Source organism: Delphinapterus leucas, chromosome 8 (genome assembly GCF_059928025.1).
Source record: "Delphinapterus leucas isolate spDelLeu-1000000601 "Yukka" chromosome 8, BTC_Dleu_Yukka2, whole genome shotgun sequence".
Classification (NCBI taxonomy): domain Eukaryota; kingdom Metazoa; phylum Chordata; class Mammalia; order Artiodactyla; family Monodontidae; genus Delphinapterus; species Delphinapterus leucas.
In genome coordinates, this window is record NC_143136.1 from 65,150,100 (window position 1) to 65,169,970 (window position 19,871).

Here is a 19,871-nt window from a genome sequence, read left to right on the forward strand (position 1 = left end):
TAAAAAATTATGAACATGGAGATGGCTACATTTCTCTCCAGAAATGGTTCTTTCATGTAGGGAAATGTTCCATTGGAATCCTAACTTAGACCGAGAAATTATTTTATTCCAGGACTCCAAAGTATAAACTAATATTCATACAGTAAACTCATTCATGAGTTAATTCATTTAGTCAAAAATACATATTTGTTTTTCAACTCCTCAAATGAGATTGGGATATTTCCACTTTCCTTCCTTCCATCTCTTTTCTCTACTCAATCCTCAGGGGGTGAGAGGTATTGACTTAACTTCTGGGTCATCTTTACCATAATAAGATTCTTCCTCTTCAGGGTTCTACTTTATTATGCATGTTATCCCATTGGGGTCTTGCCCTTAATACTCTCTTGGCATTAATTTCTACTCCCTTTCCTTGGGAGTCTATCACCATATCAGTTAGTCTAACAATTTCAGTAAGTGCCCTTTGGGCCAATGCATCTTAAGTGTCCTGTTTTACCTTTCTGGGATTTTGCTTTCTCTGAGGATTATTTATTCTGAAAGTCCTTGCTATATAGTCAGTTCCTCAAAGCTTTCACAGAACCATTACTTTTGTCTCCCCACATCTTTATTTCAGAGTTGGTCTAAATAACCGATGTCACCATTACAGCAAAGAGCACCATAGCCATTTTTTTTTTTCATGATATACCACTTTGGTCCAAGCCACCATTATATCTTATCTGGATTGTTGCAGTACTTCCTAACTGGTCACTGTTTTTATTGCCATTGGACACCAACAGGTATTTTCCACAGGACAGCCAAAATAATTCTGCAAAAACTTAACTCTAATTATGTTACTTATTTGCTCAAAACTTTCTACACCGTCTCATCTTACTGTGGGTAACAGCCAGACCCTAACAGCTTCATATAGGGCTTTTCTGTGACACTCCAGGTATGCTCTTGCCTTCAGACTTTAGTACTTTATGTGTGCATGGCTGACCCACTGTTTCCCTGGGTATTTTTATGGCTTACTCCTTCATGGCTTTCAGATATTTACTCAAATGTATTTCAGTGACTTTCCTGGGTCACACCACTTAAAATCACAATCCTCTTTCCTTCTTTGCTATTCCTATGTCCTTATCATTCATTATTCTCTCTCTGTAGCACTTAGGGCATGCTGTGTAGGTATTTATTTATTTTGTGTCTCCACACCTAAAATCAGCTGTTAAATGGAGGGAATTTTGCCTTTTCTAAAACTCCTTCATCTTAAGTCTAGACTAACACCTGCCACAAACTATGCTCTCAACAATTATCTGTTGAATAAATGATTCAATATAGGCACCAAGGAAGAATTAGTGTAATATTAGAGAAGCAAACCATTAAAATACCTGTACTACCAGCTTTGGAATGTCATTTGACAAAGTTCATCTAACTACGCCATTTATACTCTCACAAAGGTTTTCCTTCATTGAATAATTGTTTTCCCCCCAAATAATTTAGAAAAACAGAGCAAAAACAAATAAATAAATAATCACAGTAGTGTTACCTTAAAATGGAAAAATATTTTCTTAGCTCTCATGTTCCCTGCAAAGTGAGTATACATTCAATGCTTATGGACACAGTGAATCTTCCACTTCAAAAATAATTTTCACACCTTAAACATGTAATCAATTCATCTGGACCAGTCAACCTGAAGTCTAACAAATATGGCTAAAAGGCAAGAAAGAATATTTCTAAAGCTTATTAACTGTAATTAAGGTAGAAGATACCATCCTTGTTTTCCTTTAATAAAACCTCTTCTCTCTCCAGTCTATATTCATTTTTCTGCATGTTAGCTGTCTGGCTTTTTTTTTCTTGACTCATTTTGCTAGTTAATTTCCTTCTCTTCGATGTGTTTTCTCTTGCATATAATAGACAATGTTTTCTGAACATTCATCATGTCCTTTATAACAGTTTATTCACCTACCTCCATTGTGTTATTTTAACTTCAACAGTAACTGAAAGCCTTCCAGCTTGAGGTGTCAGCATTAAAATAAAAGATTGAGTATACTCGAAGGCAGAAATTGCCTGGGTGCCATATAAATCCCTTCTAAATTTCTTTGGAAATGTTACCTTAACTTTCACTTATGATTTGAACACCTAATAATTTAAGATCATTTACATTCCAGAAAAATATAAGCTAGGCAAGTGAGCCACCATTTTCTATCATAATTAGTAAACATCTGTTGCCACTCTCATGATACCACCCTCTGCATTTTATGAAGGTTGTATTCTAGGGACTCATTCTCCTTTCAGAGAGAACTCAATAAAGAACTGCTTATTCTGCAGGATTTGTGAAGTGAATACTCACCAGTCCTTGTTGAAAGACATATCTTAGTAAAAGAGATGAGACTAAACTCTCTGTTAAAATATTGGTCCTGGATGTAAATGAGGTTTAAAAAAATGGACAGAGAAAATAAAACCCAGAGACACTAAGAAGCAAAACCTTTAACAGTTTGATGCAATTGTCCCTTGCTAAGAAATGATGACGATACCTTGAAGGAGAAGCTGTGAAACTGTTAGAAATGATGTGTGCCTCAAATTTGAGTGAATTATTCCAGATGTGGGGGAGAAAGGGCTAGGTTGTAAAAAAACAAATATATCCCCAAATCTTTCTTGGATATTGTTTGCCCAGGTTGAAAGGTCTACTCAATAGGCAATCGTCTTTTAATGCCACATTTCTAAACACCCCTTCCTTCCCTCCTTTCTTTCCTTCCTTCCTTCCCACCTCCATTCTACGTTTTGGCCCTTCCTACTTTTAGGACAAAAAAAAAAGATACAATACCACTGGGGACCAGACAGTGTTCTAGGTACTATAGATACAAAAAAGATTGACAGGATTTATATTGAATAATAGACACCCACACACACAAACACAAAAACACTGTAGATGTTAAAGCTGGGAGCAAATAGGAAGATAATTCATCTAATCCCCATTTTATAGCTGATGATTTGGGCATTTTACAATTAGTTGTCCAAGATCACTCCTTTAATTAAATGGTGAAAACGTGGTACTAGAATCTAGGACTTCTGATGCCTGGTCTAATTCATTTTCTGCTAAAGCATGCTGACTTTCAGTGAGAACAAAGCTTTTAGCTAAATAGCCAAATGAAAGTTTAAAGTGAAGAAAAGATTTTAAAAAAATGTTAAACTAAACTATACTATTAAAAACTTAAACTTGCTTTGACATTCAAAGATGAAGTTCTAAATCTAAGATATTTACTGTTTAAGCTTTTATTTTCATTTTTTTCCTGTTTATTATAAAGGTCATTTAGTTTTAGAAACAGGAAATGGAAAACTGGCCCCTCTAGTTAGGGACATGTATACATCGAAGTATTCCATATTTATGAGACGAAAGAGCTTTTGATTGATACATTCAAATAAATTCTTTTCTAAATTTAATTTATCTATTTGTTCCTTACTCAAACCTTTAATTTCACAGGTTTAGACAGGTAGACATTTGCTACAAAAGAAGAACCGAATGACAATGAAGCACTAAATAATGAATGAGATGACACTGATATCTGGTTGCCAGTACTTGAAAGCTTAAGATAAAGATTGAAATAAAGTTAAGTGACAGATCTTGTAAAGTAGGTGAAAGGACACAGTATGTTATTGGATGTACCAATAACCTACTGTAGAATTCTCTTACAAAACAGGAACATGTGTCCGACACAAATAAAAGTTTATTTGTTTAATAATTTTTTCACTATTTAATAAAAGGTAAAATAAATAATTGTTATTTACATTACAAATGGATTTGTTTGATTTTAAAAAGAAATAATTTTTGAAATAATAATTCAAATCTGGGAGGTTTAATTAATGATCATTTGATGTGTTTAAAATGAATTGTTGTGATGGTCTTCAATTCATCTTTAAAATCATTATTTTGGCCTACTGAATGAATCATGGGTTCTTGAAGTTTTTCTTTTATCTTTTTACTTTTTGTTAACCAATATAATAAGTCTAAACTGGAAAATGCAGAATGCTTCAAAGAATTCTTATTTAAAACTATGCTATGGGGCTTCCCTGGTGGCGCAATGGTTGAGAGTCCGCCTGCCGATGCAGGGGACGCGGGTTCGTGCCCCCGTCCGGGAGGATCCCACATGCCGCGGAGCCGCTGGGCCCGTGAGCCATGGCCGCTGAGCCTGCGCGTTCGGAGCCTGTGCTCCGCAACGGGAGAGGCCACAACAGTGAGAGGCCCATGTACTGCAAAAAAAAACAAAAACAAAAAACAAAAAACTATGCTATGAAATGTAAATACCATTTATGCAGAGTATGTGCCTCTCGATGTGGTATGATTTAGGAGGCTAGGGAAGCCTCTCTTGAATCCTCAAATACTTCCTATCTGCTTTGTAGGATGGAAAATTTTAGATTGTTTTTATATAAGTGTCTTATATAAGCAATGATGTTCACAATGTAAATATTGATTGGAAAAGTGACCTAATAACAACTCGGTTAGTGTATAAGTCATTGTTAAATACTCATCTGAGGGAAGCTTTTGATTTGGGAGAACATACCTTTCAAATGAAGTATTTTTGAGCGCCTGTCACTCTGATTGGGCTGAGGATATAGAGTAATATATAATTAGTCTATGTGTGCTGAATAATGACATAGGTATTGTCATATTAAAGAAATGTAATCAGTGCTATGACAAAGGAAATCAGGGTGCCAGATGACCCTAGAACAAAGGGATCTGACCTAACGTGAAGAGTGAACGTCACCTTATCATGTGAAGAAAAAGTACAGTGTACCAGGCAGAAAGGGCAATCCAGTCAGGGATTACATATTTACTGATTTACTATTGTCAGTTTTTTTGCTTGATGTTATACAAAACATATGATATACAAATCACTATTTTCTATATACATTTTCCCACAAAATCATCTATGCATAAAACAGTCTCCGAGAGGTAAAATGTTAGTTTCTATCAACAGGATATATGTATGCATACATGCACACACACATAGAGATACTCATACCATACATATATGCACACACACCTATATACATATACCTATATACGTGTATATATAGGTATTTATATTGTTTTTATATCTAGATATATCCGTATTCTATATTTTAAAAATATTTACCCCATTGTGCTGCTATATTAAATGAGCGTTATTTTATGCACTGCGTTCCATTCATGGCATATGATAGTTCACCGCTAAGCTCCTGTTAATTATTTCTGAGCATAATGCCTCAAAACTATTTATGAGCAAAGTCTCTCACCAAATGTGGTGTTAATAGTGGCTGAATGTGTTCCTCACCTAGGCTCCTGATTCTTCACTCAGGAACCTATGCCCACTGGGAGTGGCTGATGCTTCATTATCTCCCTGGAGATGCCAAGCCTATCAGACACTGACACCAACCATGTGCTACATTCTCAGGAGCTGCCCCTCTATGAAGGCTGGCTACCTTCCAGAAGAAATGGGGTTAATAACACTCTGTCCTTTTCTTATTTCTCATGGTTTATTTTGTGCTGCCTTGCACAGTTTAATAGTTATTCTAATTTTTTCTTAGAGGTTAAGTCGGTGAGGAAATGGGCCAGGAGCTGAATATGGGTGGCACCCCCTACCCTATATTCGGAATTCCCTTTCCCTTCACAAATGATGGCTTTAACATGAGACCAAGCTTCTCTTATCAGTTTGTTCCCATAAGATATTTTAGTTCCTAAGCAAATAAACTTCTGAAGAGTCCTCTCCAGTTCCCCAGGCATGCTTGCTCAGATATGTTAGAACCACAGCAGTGAATTATTATATTTGTGACATATAATAATGGACATTTTTGGGAGTAGAGATATTTTCAGGAAAATGTTTCAATTTTATTAATTCATGAAATTTTCTAGGTAAAATGGTTCCATTCACATCAGTTTTTTAGTAAAAATTAATTTATATTCTATTAACCCAATTCAGCTCAACATTTTAAATCACACATGTTCATGCTATATTATTTTACTGTGATTCCTTCTATAATAAATCATTATTGGTGACTTTCCATGTCTTGGTAGAGAGCTAATAGCTCATATGTGAACTGTACAGGTTTTGGAATTCAGACAAAATTTGGTAAAACCCTCATCCTGGCACTTACCAAACTTAATGTTTGGTCTTGGGCAAACTATTTAATTTTTCCAAGCCTCAATTACAAAACGAGGGTTATATAGGTACCCACCTCATGATGTTGTTGTGAATTTTAAAGGAGATATAATCTGGACAAACGCTTAGTACAGGGATGCCAACATAATAAACGTCTAAGACGCAATAGTTGTTGCCATTACATATTGTTTAAGGTATTTTTTTCCTTCTGAATCAATTTAAGAAAAGGGCATCAAAATGAACTTGTTCTTTAAAGGAAAATGCTAAAATCATGGTATGGATAAAACAACTTTCTGTGAACCTAGTTTGCTCCAACTTAAATCTTTAAAAGTCTTAATGGAAGACTTTCTACCTGCAGACATATTGTCTGTCCCTATAATAAAAACTCATACAGGGAAAGAATAAATAAAAGTGTTGATAAGAAAAGCTATTTTTATTAGCTGATAAGAAATAGGCATCTGAGGTCCTATGGACATTTTAAAGAACAATGTATCTGAATTTAAATTCTGAACTATATTTAGTCATTAAATTCAGAATATGTCAAAGATAAAGATTTCAATCTGACTAGTCTATTCAGTTACTAAAACTCATTTAGATATTGTATCTTCTGTTTATCTGGTTCTGTATGGCTAACCCGAAGGTCACTGAGCTCAAAATATGATGCTTTCACCAGGAAAAACCCTACCTAATAAAAGACTTATCTGGAGCTGAACTTTCCTAGATTAGGGGGTCATAGAAAGAAACAGCAAAGCGTGTCAAAACACTAAATAAAGGCTACTCAAATAAGATAATCAAGTATTTATTGAGTTCCTGCTCTGTGTATAGCTCTGAACTATGAGACATCAGAAAATCCAAATACAAGCAAGACTCAGTCTCTAACTTCAAGGAGCATATGACTGTGGAGAAGAGTTAAGTAGATATGGCTTCTACAACCAGAGATTCAGAGCGGTTAGATTAAGAAACTCCAATGAGTAATGTTGAGAGACTATTTGGAGCACTCGGCAAGTTAGAACTGAAACATGTACACTCAGGCATGTGGCTGAGACATGATTGGAACAAAGATTGAGTTCAGACTGTGGAAGGCTAAGCTGATGATTTTTTGCTTAAATATTAAACCATCTTAAAGAACTCTGCTTGAGTGGGATAGGGTAGCTCATGGCAGGGTAGCACTCCTTCCTAGAAAAACTAGGAAAACCAAATAGAATACAGAAACCATCTGTTTGAAGGAGACGGAGAATTACAGAAGCCAATGAGAAACAGAAAAGCTAACATGAAAAAGAGGGAAACAACCTAGAGAAGTGAGCTGACCTTTGCCAGCTTATCCTGGGGAAATGTGCCAATTCTGGGCATGGGCAGGGAACTGAGAATCCAGACCAAACTTGCTGGGAATGCCAGTGGTGGGGACAGCCACTGTGGGGTGGAGGGCCACTATGGACAGAAGAGGCTTGGGGGGTTTCCAGCACAGGGCCAGTTTCTCCTCAGAATATTTTCCAAATACTGTGGATACCTGGGATGGGAGACTAAAAATCTGAGCAGAAAGCCTCTGGACAGCAGAGTAGAAATGTTGGAATTCTGACAAGACAGTGAGTAAAGTGTAGGACACACAAGAAGGAGGGATCTGTAGATTATACCACCATGCTCTTAATTAAAAATGCTGGAGGGCCATGGGTATAGCAGAGATAAACAGAACATTATCAGACTTCTACCCAGTTTCAACTCAGCACAGTGCCTGTTTATATTAAGGTGACCAAGCACCCTTCTGTCTGGCAACTAGAAGGAAGGGTGAATTCTCTGTAACAGAAGATAAGACTCTCCAGAGTGGGGCAATAAAAGTATTTTACAACAGTATTCAATGCCAAAATGTCTCACCGGGAAAATAGCTAAATATTAATCACAACAACATCTACATAAGAAAGGTAAGGCTTTTTTCCTGTATATATTCAAGATTAGGTTTAATAAATATCAATTTAAGCTGTTACAGATACTGGTTAAAAGACCATGTTTGGGAAGTTACAGTATTTAATTTATTGAAGATGATACCTGTGTATTATATGAATGTGTTTATTAACTTTTGAACATTATTATTTACCTACTAGTCTATAATGACTTTGAATAGTCTGCTATGTAAGAATATATTTAGTCATTTAAAACTGCATATTATTATTTGGTTGACTTTGTACCAAAGCATGATGAAAGAAGTGTTGTTTTCTCAGTACTATTCTAAGGGCAGGTCAGGTATTCACAAGTCTCAAATACACTGTTTACTAGGATGCAGTTTGAAGATTTGTTTACAAAATATACTTTGCTGCCCCAGTGTAAACTCTATAGAAGTTCTGTTCAGATATGCTTATTAAGGAAATAATAAGACCTGATTCCTATTTTGTTCAACTCTACCTTTACCTTTGACCTTGCTCTAGATGTCTTCTTGAAAAAATCTAATCTTGACAGTAGTCAATTATTGAATTGCCAACTCATTTCTTGCCTCCCCTTTAACTCTCCTCTCAGAAAGATGTCTACATCTATACCATTGGCATCCTATTTCCTAGTTCACCATTTCCATCTCCTGAAGTCCAGCCTTTCAAGATTTCACAGCACTGAGCTATTTACCAATACATTGCCTATTACCGTGGACTCGGCAAACCATGGCTGCTGAGACAAATCTGCTGTGGATTGTTTTTACACAGTCCACAAGCTAAAATGTTTTTAAAGGGTTGTTACCAAAAAGAAAGAGAAAGAGAAAAGAAACATATGAGACAGAGACCATAGACAGCCTTCAAAACCTAATATTTGCTATTCCCTTCTCTAGAGCTTCTACAATTATTTATACACACTGTTTATCATTCAATTAAAGAAAACTATTCTTGTGAAAGAAAGGGACACATAACTGAGAACCAAGAGTGAAAACAATTGGAACAGATATAAATGTGACTGAGATATAGGTATTAGCTGAGGAAGACTTTAAAATCACTATGATTAATATGGTCAAGGGGCTTCCCTGGTGGCGCAGTGGTTGAGAGTCCGCCTGCCGATGCAGGGGACACAGGTTCGTGCCCCGGTCCGGGAAGATCCCACATGCCGCGGAGCGGCTGGGCCCGTGAGCCATGGCCGCTGACACTGCGCATCCGGAGTCTGTGCTCCACAACGGGAGAGGCCACAGCAGTGAAAGGCCCGCGTACCGCAAAAAAAAAAAAAAAAAAAAAATATGGTCAAGAAGTTAGAAAAAAGATGGAACCACAGAAGGTGAGCTGGAGATTTTCACCAGAGAAAAGAATCTAATGGAAATTCTAGAGATGAAAATCTCTATTAAGAAAATTTGGGGGAAAGAACATATTAGGGCAGGATTAGTGAAGTGTAATACAGACCATAAGAAAATATGCATATTGAGCCATAAAGGGAAAAAATGTGAAAAATGTAGAAGTGTTCGAGAGGTGTAGAGCAGAATAAATATGACTAAATTAACTTAAATTGGAGTCCCAGACAGAGTAGAGAGAGTGAATGGGCAGAAGCACACTTCAAGAAATAATAGCTGAGAAATTTCCAAAACTTAGAAAATGAGAGGAGCTCTGGAGAGCACATAAAAAGAGTGTTGCAAGATATGCAGAAAGGTCACTCAAGTTTTTCGCTGAGTTATGATCTAACATGAAAAAAGAAAACTAAAAGCTACTTAAGGCCTGAGAAAGAACCCTTGGAAAGGACATTAAAACAGTAATTATAAATATCTTCATAGCCTCAAAATATCTATTATGAATATATCTATATTTTTAAGAAGGTAGAGGAAAATATGAACACAAGAAAGAGAGAAATGGAAGAAAAACTGAAAACTGTAGATTTATAAATAAATTTATTTTGTTTTTTTTAAATTTCTATTTTATGTTGGAGTATAGTTGATCAAAAATGTTGTGTTAGTTTCAGGTGTACATGAAATTAAAAATACACTGATTGGGATTAATAGAAACTTAAGCATTGCAGAATAAATGATCAGTGAAACTGAAGACATAGCATTGGAAAATATTGAAAATAAAGCATGGAGAGAAAAAAAGACAAAAAAATAAATAAATAGGCCATCAGGGAACTTGGAGATATTATCAAGTGATCAAACATATACATGTATAAATGAAGTCACAGGAAAAGAATATAGAGAAGGGAGGCAAAACACATATTTGAAGAAATAATGACTGAAAAATGTCCAAATTTACTGAAAACTATATACCCACAGATTCAATTCAAGGAGTTCAAAGACCCATAGATTTAATTCAAGGAGTTCCATGATCCCTTGCAGAATAAATATAATAAAACTACCCCAAAGTATATCTTAATGAAATTGCTTAAAACTAGTAATTAGGAAAAAATCCAGATGAAAATGACACATTATGTACAGGGGACAAAGATAAGAAGCATGTGTGGACAGTCACCATTAATGTACTGAAAGAAAACAAACACATAACACACACGCATTCACACACACACATGCGTGCGCACCCACACACACCCCTGTTGGCTCTGAATTCTTTAACCAGTGAAAGAACTCTTTCAAAAGTAAAGAAAAGACTTTTTGAGCCAAACAAAAGCTGAGAAAGTGTATCACCTGGAGACATGCATCACAAAAATTGTTCCAGATAGTTCTTTAAACAGAAAAAATAGCACACGGAAATTTGAATCTTCATAAAGAAATAAAATGAGCCAGAAATGGTAAACATGTAGATAAACATAAAAACAATTTTTCGTGTAAAAAACTTAAAAATAATTTACATGACAAAGGATTTGGCAATGATTTCTTGGATATGTCACCAAAAGCACAGGCAACAAAGGGAAAAAAATTGATAAACTGGACTACATCAGAATAAAAAAAACTTCTGTGCATCAAAGAATACAGTCAACAGAGTGAAAAAGCAGCCCATGGAATGGGAGAAAATATTTGGAAATTATACATCTGATAAGGGATTAATATCCAGTGTATATACAGAACTCCTAAAACTCAACAACAAAAAAATAAACAACCTAATTAAAAAATGGGCAAAGGGTTTGAACATTTTCCCAGAGCAAATATACAAATAGCCAATAAGCACATGAGATTATGCTCAACATCACTAATCATTAGGGAAATCTAAATCAAAACCACAATGAGATATCACCTCACACTCATTAGACTGGCTACAATCATAAAACCAGAAAATAACAAATATCAGTAAGGATGTAGGGAAACTGGAATGCTTGTATACTGTTGGTGGAAATGTAAAATGGTGCACCTGCTATGGAAAAAAATATAGTGGTTCCTTAAAAAATTTAAAATAGAATTATCATATAATTCAGCTTTTCCTCTTCTGGGTATATATCCCCCCAAACTGAAATGAAGGTCTCAGATATTTGTATACCCATGTTCATAGCAGTGTGATTCGGTATAGCCAAAAGGTAGAAGCAACACCAGTGACCATCAACAGGTAAATGGATAAGCAAAATGTGTTATATACACACAATAAAATATTATTCAGCCTTAAAAGGAAAGGAAATTCTGACACATGCTACAACATAGATAACTCTTGAGAACATTATGCTAAGTGAAAGAAGCCAATCACAAAAAGACAAAGGCTGTATGATTCCATTTATATGAGGTACCTAGAATAGTCAAATTTATAAAGATAGAAAGTAGAATGGCAGCTGCCAGGAATGAGGGGAAAGAGAATGGGGATTTGTTGTTTAAGGGTATAGAGGTTTAGTTTTGCAAGATGAAAGAGTTCTGGAGATCGGTTGCACAACTATGTGAATGCACTTAACACTACTGAACTGTACACTTGAAAAACGGCTAAGATGATAAATTTTGTTACGTGTATTATTCACAATTACAAATAAAATTAAAATTAGATTATACACAGAGGTAATATGTGTAACAATTACATAAAGGACAGAAGGAAGTGAATTGAAGTATACTGCTATAGGGATTTTATGCTACAGAAAATCTGGTATAACTATTTGGAAACAAAGTGTGATAAACTGGAGACATATAATGTAAATCCTAAAGCAACCACCATAAAATAAAACAAGGAGGAATAGCAAGTGTGGCGCTAAAACAGAATCTTTTAAAAAGGCAAGGAAAAAGAGAAAACAACAACAAAGAGCAAATAGGAAAATTTGAAAGCAATAGGTTGATTGCAGATTTAATTCTAAACATATTGATAATTATATTAAAGGTAAATTGTCTAAATATTCTACTTAAAAGGTGAAAAGTCAGATCGAGTTCAAAAAGTAAGGCCCACTATATATTATCTACAATGAGCCTATTTTAAATATAGACACAGAGATTAAAAGTGGAATGACAGAAAAATATAAACCTAGAAAATACAAATAAAAGACTTAAATTGGCTATATTAATATCAAGACAAAATCAATTCTAAAACAAGGGATATTACTAGGAGTAAAATGAGATATTTCATAATAAAAGGTGTCAATTTATAAAGACATGACAATCTTGAGTGCCTATATGCCTGATAATAGACCTTCAAAATACATGAAGCAAAGCTGATAAAATTGAAAGAAGAAACAGGTAAATTATATCACACACACATATCCCACAGCTATAGTTGGGGATTTCAACCCTCTTCTTTCTATAATTGATAGAATGAGTACAAAGAAAATCAGTAAAGATACAAAAAACTTGGATAACAATATCAACCCATTTAACCAAATTGAAATTTATAGTGCACACCATCTCAAACTAGAAGAATACACATTCTTTTCAAGAGCATACACAACTTTGTCCAAGATAGACTATATTATGAATCATTAATCAAGTCTCAAAAAACATGAGGATTAAAATTGTACAAAATATAGCCTCTGAACACAATGAAATTAAACTGAAAATCAATAACAAAAATATTTCTGGAAAATACTGAAATACTTGGAAGTTAACGACTTCTAGACAAAAAAGCATTCACAAGGAAAATTAGCCAATATTTTGAAGACTGATAATAAAAATGATATCTGAAGGATGTAGCTAAAGCATTTCTTGAAGGGAAATTTAGAGCAATGCTTCTAATGCTTACATTAGAAAATATGAAAGATCTCAAATCAATGTGGAAACTTCTATCTAGAAACTAGAAAAAAGAAGATAAAATGAAACTTAAACAAAATGAGAAAATAAAGATAAGAATAGAAATCAATAAAATTAAAACTAGAAAATTGATAAAAATCAATAAATCCAACAGTTGGTTCTTTGAAAAAATCAATAAAGTTGATAAAATTCTGCCCAGACTGATGAAGAAAAAAGAGAGAAGACACCAATTAATAGTATCAGAGTGAAATGAGGATATCACTCCTTTAGGTGTATATGCATAGCTGATTCACTTTGTTATAAAGCAGAAACTAACACACCATTATAAAGCAATTATACTCCATTAAAATAAAAATAATGGAATTTTATAAACAACCTTATGCCCACCAACTCAACAAGTTAGATGAAATGCATAGTTCAATGATGAAATGTCACTTACTGCCAGACTCACCTAAGAGGAAAAGATAACCTGAATAACCTTATATCTATTACAGATATGGACATCATAGTACAATCTTTTCCACAAAGAAAACTTGAGGCCCTGATACCTTCACTAGTGAATTCCACCAAATATTTGAGGCTGAAATCATATCAATTTTACACAATCTGCTCCCGAAATAGAAGAGAAGGGGATAATTCCCAACCCATGTTATGATGCCTGTATTACCTGTTATCAAAACCAGATAATGACATCACAAGAATACTACGCTACAGTGGCCCTAATGAACAGGGGAACAAACAAATAAACAAAACTCCATAACAAAATTTTAGCAAATCAATTCCAGAAAATATAAAAAAAAAGCACATCATGAAAAACATATTTATCAGAGAGATGCTAAATTGATCTAACAGAGTTGTGTGTTGGTGTATGTGTAACAACAGGCTCCAGAAGGGGGAAAAAGAAAAGCTAATTTGCAGCATTTGTCAATTTTCCTGTTGTAATTCCCACCATGGACAATTTCCTTTCAAGTATCACTGTTCATTTTACTGAATGCAGAGTTGGAAAAGAGGCACACAAGTGGCATACTACTGGTTTAACATTTAAAAATCAATTCAAACAAATCATTGTATTAACAGTGTAAAAGAAAAAAAAACAACTATGATCCTCTCAGTAGATGCAGAAAAATATTAGAACATATTCAATACAAACTTATAAAAACTGAGCATATTAGTTTCTTAGGACTGCTATTACAAATCACCACAAATTTGGATGGCTTAAAACAGCAAACATTTATTATTATACAGTACTGGAGGCTAGAAATCCAAAATCAAGTTGTTGACAGGGAAATACTTTCTCTGGAGCCTCTAAGGGAAACTCTTCCTTGCCTCTTAGCTTTTGGTGGTTGCCAGCAATGCTTTGTATTCCTTGGCTAATTGATTACTCTGATCTCTGCCTCCATCTTTAATGGCCTTCCCTGTGTCTATTTCTGTCTTTCTTATCTTATGAGGACAACCGTAACCTAGTATGACTTTATCTTAATTATAACTATAAAGACCTTACTTTCAAATAAGGTCATATCAACAGGTAGTGGGAGTTACAATTTAAACATATCTTGAGTGGGGGGAGGCACAATTCAATCCATAATACGGAACAAACTTGGGAAAATGGCATCTATAAAAAATCTACTGCATTCATACTTCAAAGACCAAATGCTTTCCCCCTAAGATCAGAAAAAAGGCAAAGTTTTCCGGTCCCACCACTTCTTTTCAACATTTTACTGGAGGTCCATACTTGATCAATAAAGCAAAACAAAGAAATGAAACAAATTCAGATTGAGAAAAAAACAATAAAATTGTGTTTATTCACAGACAACCTGATTTTCCATGAAGAAAATCTTAAGTAATATACTAATTAGCTATTAAAGCTAATTTGAGTTTTGTATTGTCATAAGATATAAGATCAATATACAAAAGTCAATTATATTTCTATATACCAGCAACAAACAATTGGAACTTTATAGAAAATAATTCCATTTTAAATTATATAAAACATGAAATAATTGGGGATACATTTAAATTTAATGTACATTTAATACTGTATGCTTAAAACTGCAAAACATTACTGTGATAAATTAAACGCCTCAATAGAGAGAATGCATGAACATAGATCAGAAGGCTTAATACAGTTCAGATGTGAATTCTCCTCAAAGTGATCTAAAAATTCAATGCAAGCCAATCAAAATCCTTTCAAGTTTTCTGTAGAAATTGATAAGCTAATTCTAAAATTTATATGAAAATGGAAGACTCTATATAATCAAGGTAAATTTGAAAAAGAAAAAAAAATTTGAAAAAACATGGACTTTATCTGATTTCAAGAATTACAATTAACCCTTGAACAGCGAGGGGGTTAGGAGTGCTGACCCTCCCCTGCAGTTGAAAATTCAAATATAATTATTGTCTGACCTCCACATCCCAGTTTCTTCCATATTCACAGTTCTGCAACATGCATTCAAACAACCTAGGGTCATGTAGTACTATAGTATTTACTATTGAAAAGAATCCACAAATAAGTGGACCCACGCAGTTCAAGCCCATGTTTTTCAAGGGTCAACTGTATTATTACTCTACAGTAATTAAGATAGTATTATATTAGCATGAAGATAAACATATAGGTTAATGAAACAGAACTGATTCCATATTAGACCCACATGTGTATTACCAAAGATTTCTGAAAAGTTCCAAGGAAATTAGTTAGGAAATTCCAGTAAGTTGTGCTGGATCAATTGGATATTTATATGCAAAAGATTAAACCTCATTGCCTACTTTATACTATATATATCAAAAGTATCTCAAAATGAATCATAAACATAAGTATAAGAGCTAAAAGGTAAAACGGAAAGAAGAAAACATAGGGAAAAATACTTCCCTTTTTTGTAGGTTTAGTTGTCAGTGAGGAGGACATATATTTAGGAGAATTTGCTTTAGTTGTGGAATAGAGAGGCAAGAAAATACTACTCCCACTAAATTGCCATACTAAGGAGGGGTTGTGGGGATTTTAGTGTTTTTCCCCTGATGGATATGGCTGCCCTTCTTTCTTTTTTCCTTTATACGCCTTCCCCCAATCACGAATGTTCCATACATATGGAATTACATACATTTCTGGTCTTTTTTTCCCTCTAGTCATCTATTTTTCTCACTTACCTATTGCTGTATAATTTACCTATTGCTGTAAATTTTTCATCTGAAAATTTAGTGGTTTATAAAACAGGCATCTATTTAACTCAAAATTTTGCAATTTGGGCGAATTTGGTAAGATCCGGTTGTCTCAACATCTTGTGATATCAACTGTGACCACTCATGGCAGCTCAGCTGAGATGGACATGTCAAAGATGTCCATGAGTTCTTCAAGACTTCTTTCCATGTGGTGTTCTCTTATCATTAGAAACGTATAGCCAGAGCTCCTTAAAAGGCAGCAGGATGCTAATAAAACTCCCCACGTGGATACACTTCATTGGGTAAGCTATTGTAAAGCCTCTGTCAGTATTATTCTTGCTGTTTCATGACCAGATTCAGTATTGGAGGGGAGGACACAAGGTGTGTATCCTGGGGATATCTCCAGTATAACAGTCTGCCACATACCAGGAGCCCTGTCTAAGCAGGTAGCTCTCTTTTATCAGACTTCCACTGCTGCCTACTGCTTGTTATATATGGATTTTGTGTAGGTGGGAAGGGAAATATTTCCCTGAAAATTTCCCCCAAAGTTAATTCTGCTAATTCTACTCGTTCTCTCTTGGATTCTAGTTTTTTCTGGAATAATCATTTCCTTTGCAGAGCTATTTTCCAAGCTTTTTTTGAGCAGTTTTCTCAACAGGTCAATCTAATCCTACTTATGCCTAAATCTTCTAGTGATATCTACCAAATTTTAAATTTACAATTATTTTTCATTTTTATGATAGACTTTTCTTGTTTCTTTTTGTCCCCAAATATCTTTTCTATCCTTTTTTCCTGGGATATATGGTTGAAAGTAAAGTAAAGGAGACACATAGGCTGTGTCCACCATAATGTTCTGTGGTGATGAGATAAATGACTCTAGTTGGCTCCATTTCTGAATCCTTTCCATTAGAACTGCCAGCTTCCCCCATTCTCAATATACCCACAAGTCACAACTCTCAGTATTCACTTTTCTGTATCTCTCACATTGACTCCACAGGCTTATTCACATGACTTGCTTTGGTCAGTGGGGTATTAGCAACCATGATTCAACAGAGCCATATATATGTTTTCACACTGGGAATCATTCTCTTGAAATGTTCTTTCATGGAACACTTATAGCAGCCATCCTATAAAGTAGTCCAGGCTATTTTGCTGGAGAGAGGTCACATGGAGAGGTGCTGGTGGATGAGACTTCATGAACTGAGAGAAAAGGACATGTCAAGGAGAACTGAGGCATTCCAGCCAGACTCCCCACTGAATGCAGCTACTTGAATGACCCCAGTCAAAACCATGTGGATCAAAAGATCTGACCAGTCAACCCCAGAATCACAAGAAATAAAAAAATCACTGTTTTAAGACACTGTTTTGGGGTGTTTCATTATGCAGCAATAAATAACTCAATCATGCACAAAGGAAAGCCTTGCCCCCAGACAAACTGGACTACTCACGTTTCCCATAAATTCTTTCTCGTTTTTCCTCCTTTATTGGTTTTCTCATGTTTTTACTTCCTTCTAGAATGTGTATGCCTCTCTGCCTATTGAAATCCTACACATCCTTCAAGATGTTGACATATTAAGTATTGAGCAAAGTGATAAAGGTAACCTGTATTTCTAATATGTTTTGGCTTATCTTTCTTTACTTCTTAGCAAGCAGAAGATCCCCCAGGATTTATGGTTGTCTCTATTTTCATTAACTAGGCGGAACTACAACACTGTCATTATTTTAAACCCAAGTGATTGTAAACTGTCGACATGCCAAGAAAACTGCTATTATAGTTGATTGAAGCTGTTTCAGGAGTTCATTTTCTTTTTCAGCTATCTGGTTCTTGCAATTAGTGGAAAATGGACCCAATGATAATAATTACAGCAGTCGTTTTTTTGAATGCTTACAGCACTCTGTTAAGGCGTTTACATGTGTAATCCAGGTGTCCCAGACCTCAGCATTCCGTGCTTATCAAAGAAGGTCCTCATCCAGAAGCTACCATGCTATTCTACTCCTGCTCTGGCTCCACTTGGTAAAATCTGCTCACAAATCCACTTGGTAAAATCTCATAGTGTCATTTCTGCTCTGCTCACAAATCCACTTGGTAAAATCTCATAGTGTCATTTCCCATTGTGAAAATGCCAATCTACATTAGGAGTGTGGTCTCCCTATTTCCCCATTGCTTGGGACTACTTGGTTTGGGTTGTAAGAGCATGGGTGGGAAAGGAGCTTCCTACCCAATTCTTTCCCAGGCTTGTCATCTACATTCTGAAACAGGTCAGCTTATATAAAGAGTCTCATAGATGATAAAAAATAATAGTAGATATTTATTAATCATTGGCCAAACACTTTACTTTTTATCCACAGTTCCATATAATATACCCAACACCTCTACGAAATAGTATTATTATCATCACTATTTCTCAGATGGGTATGCAGACTTAGAGAGGTGAACATGCCCAAGATCAAACAAGTTTCCAAGAAATTGCATCAGTTTTTGTCTGTCCCTACTCTAATCATAGGAGCTCAAATCCAGTTCAAGGAGCTTGATGGGTGTCATGCATGTCCCATTTCATTTGTTTACCCAGGTCTGATTGCCACCAGGAACCCTCAGCCCATTCCCCCATTCCACTGCATTGATTGTGCAACCAAAGCTCCTCTCTTATAAGAGAATGAAAACAGATATGGAGGAAAGGAGGATACAGAGGAGCTGCCTGCATTAATGTGTGTATCCAACTTAGTCAGCCAAAACCAGCCCATTACACCTGCATTATCTTGCTATGCTAAACAACAAATACAATATATATGATGGTTAGCCTTGTTCCTGTTTTATAGCTGAAGAAACTGACACTCAGCACTGTTAAGCAATCTGCCCACACTCACAAAGAGATCATGTGATTATGTGCAGAGGGACGAGGAGTGCAAACTGAGCTCATGAATCTGTCGTAATATGTCCTGGAGAAGGCCTTAGGAAAGTGAGAAAACAGAGTTTACATAAACTGGGAATTTCGAATATTTATGTAGGAGGAAACTTTTTTTGCTATCAATTTGAACAAAGGGACTTCCAATAACTAGAGATATGTGTTGAGACTCTCAATACAGAAAGAGATAACATGCAGACATGAACAAGTAACCGCTTAAATCAATCAGATTTATATCTGTAAAAAAAGTAATTTCACATTTATGTTCTAATATTGATGTTATAACTTCAGGCTTCTAGCAGGAAATGAGAGGAATGCCCTGTCTTATTTTCCCCCAGTGACTTAGAAGCCCATGCCAGGAACTAACTGCAAGTACCCAATTTCCTCAGTAAATGCCACCCTAGCTGTTTCTTACTTTTCATATTAAAATATTTCTAATACAGACAGGGCTTGTACTCTCTCTAAGGAGAATTGGTTTCATTTTTATTATATACTTAAGGAACACCTTAACTTTTCAAAATGAAAATTAGTGAGGAAGGAAATAAATTAAGATGAAATAGAAGGTATTTACTGAACCTGGTATATTTCTGAAGAAAAGTGTGTGGTATACCACATAATTATGAAATTAGGTCTTAATTAAAATGGCAAATGCTTAATGTG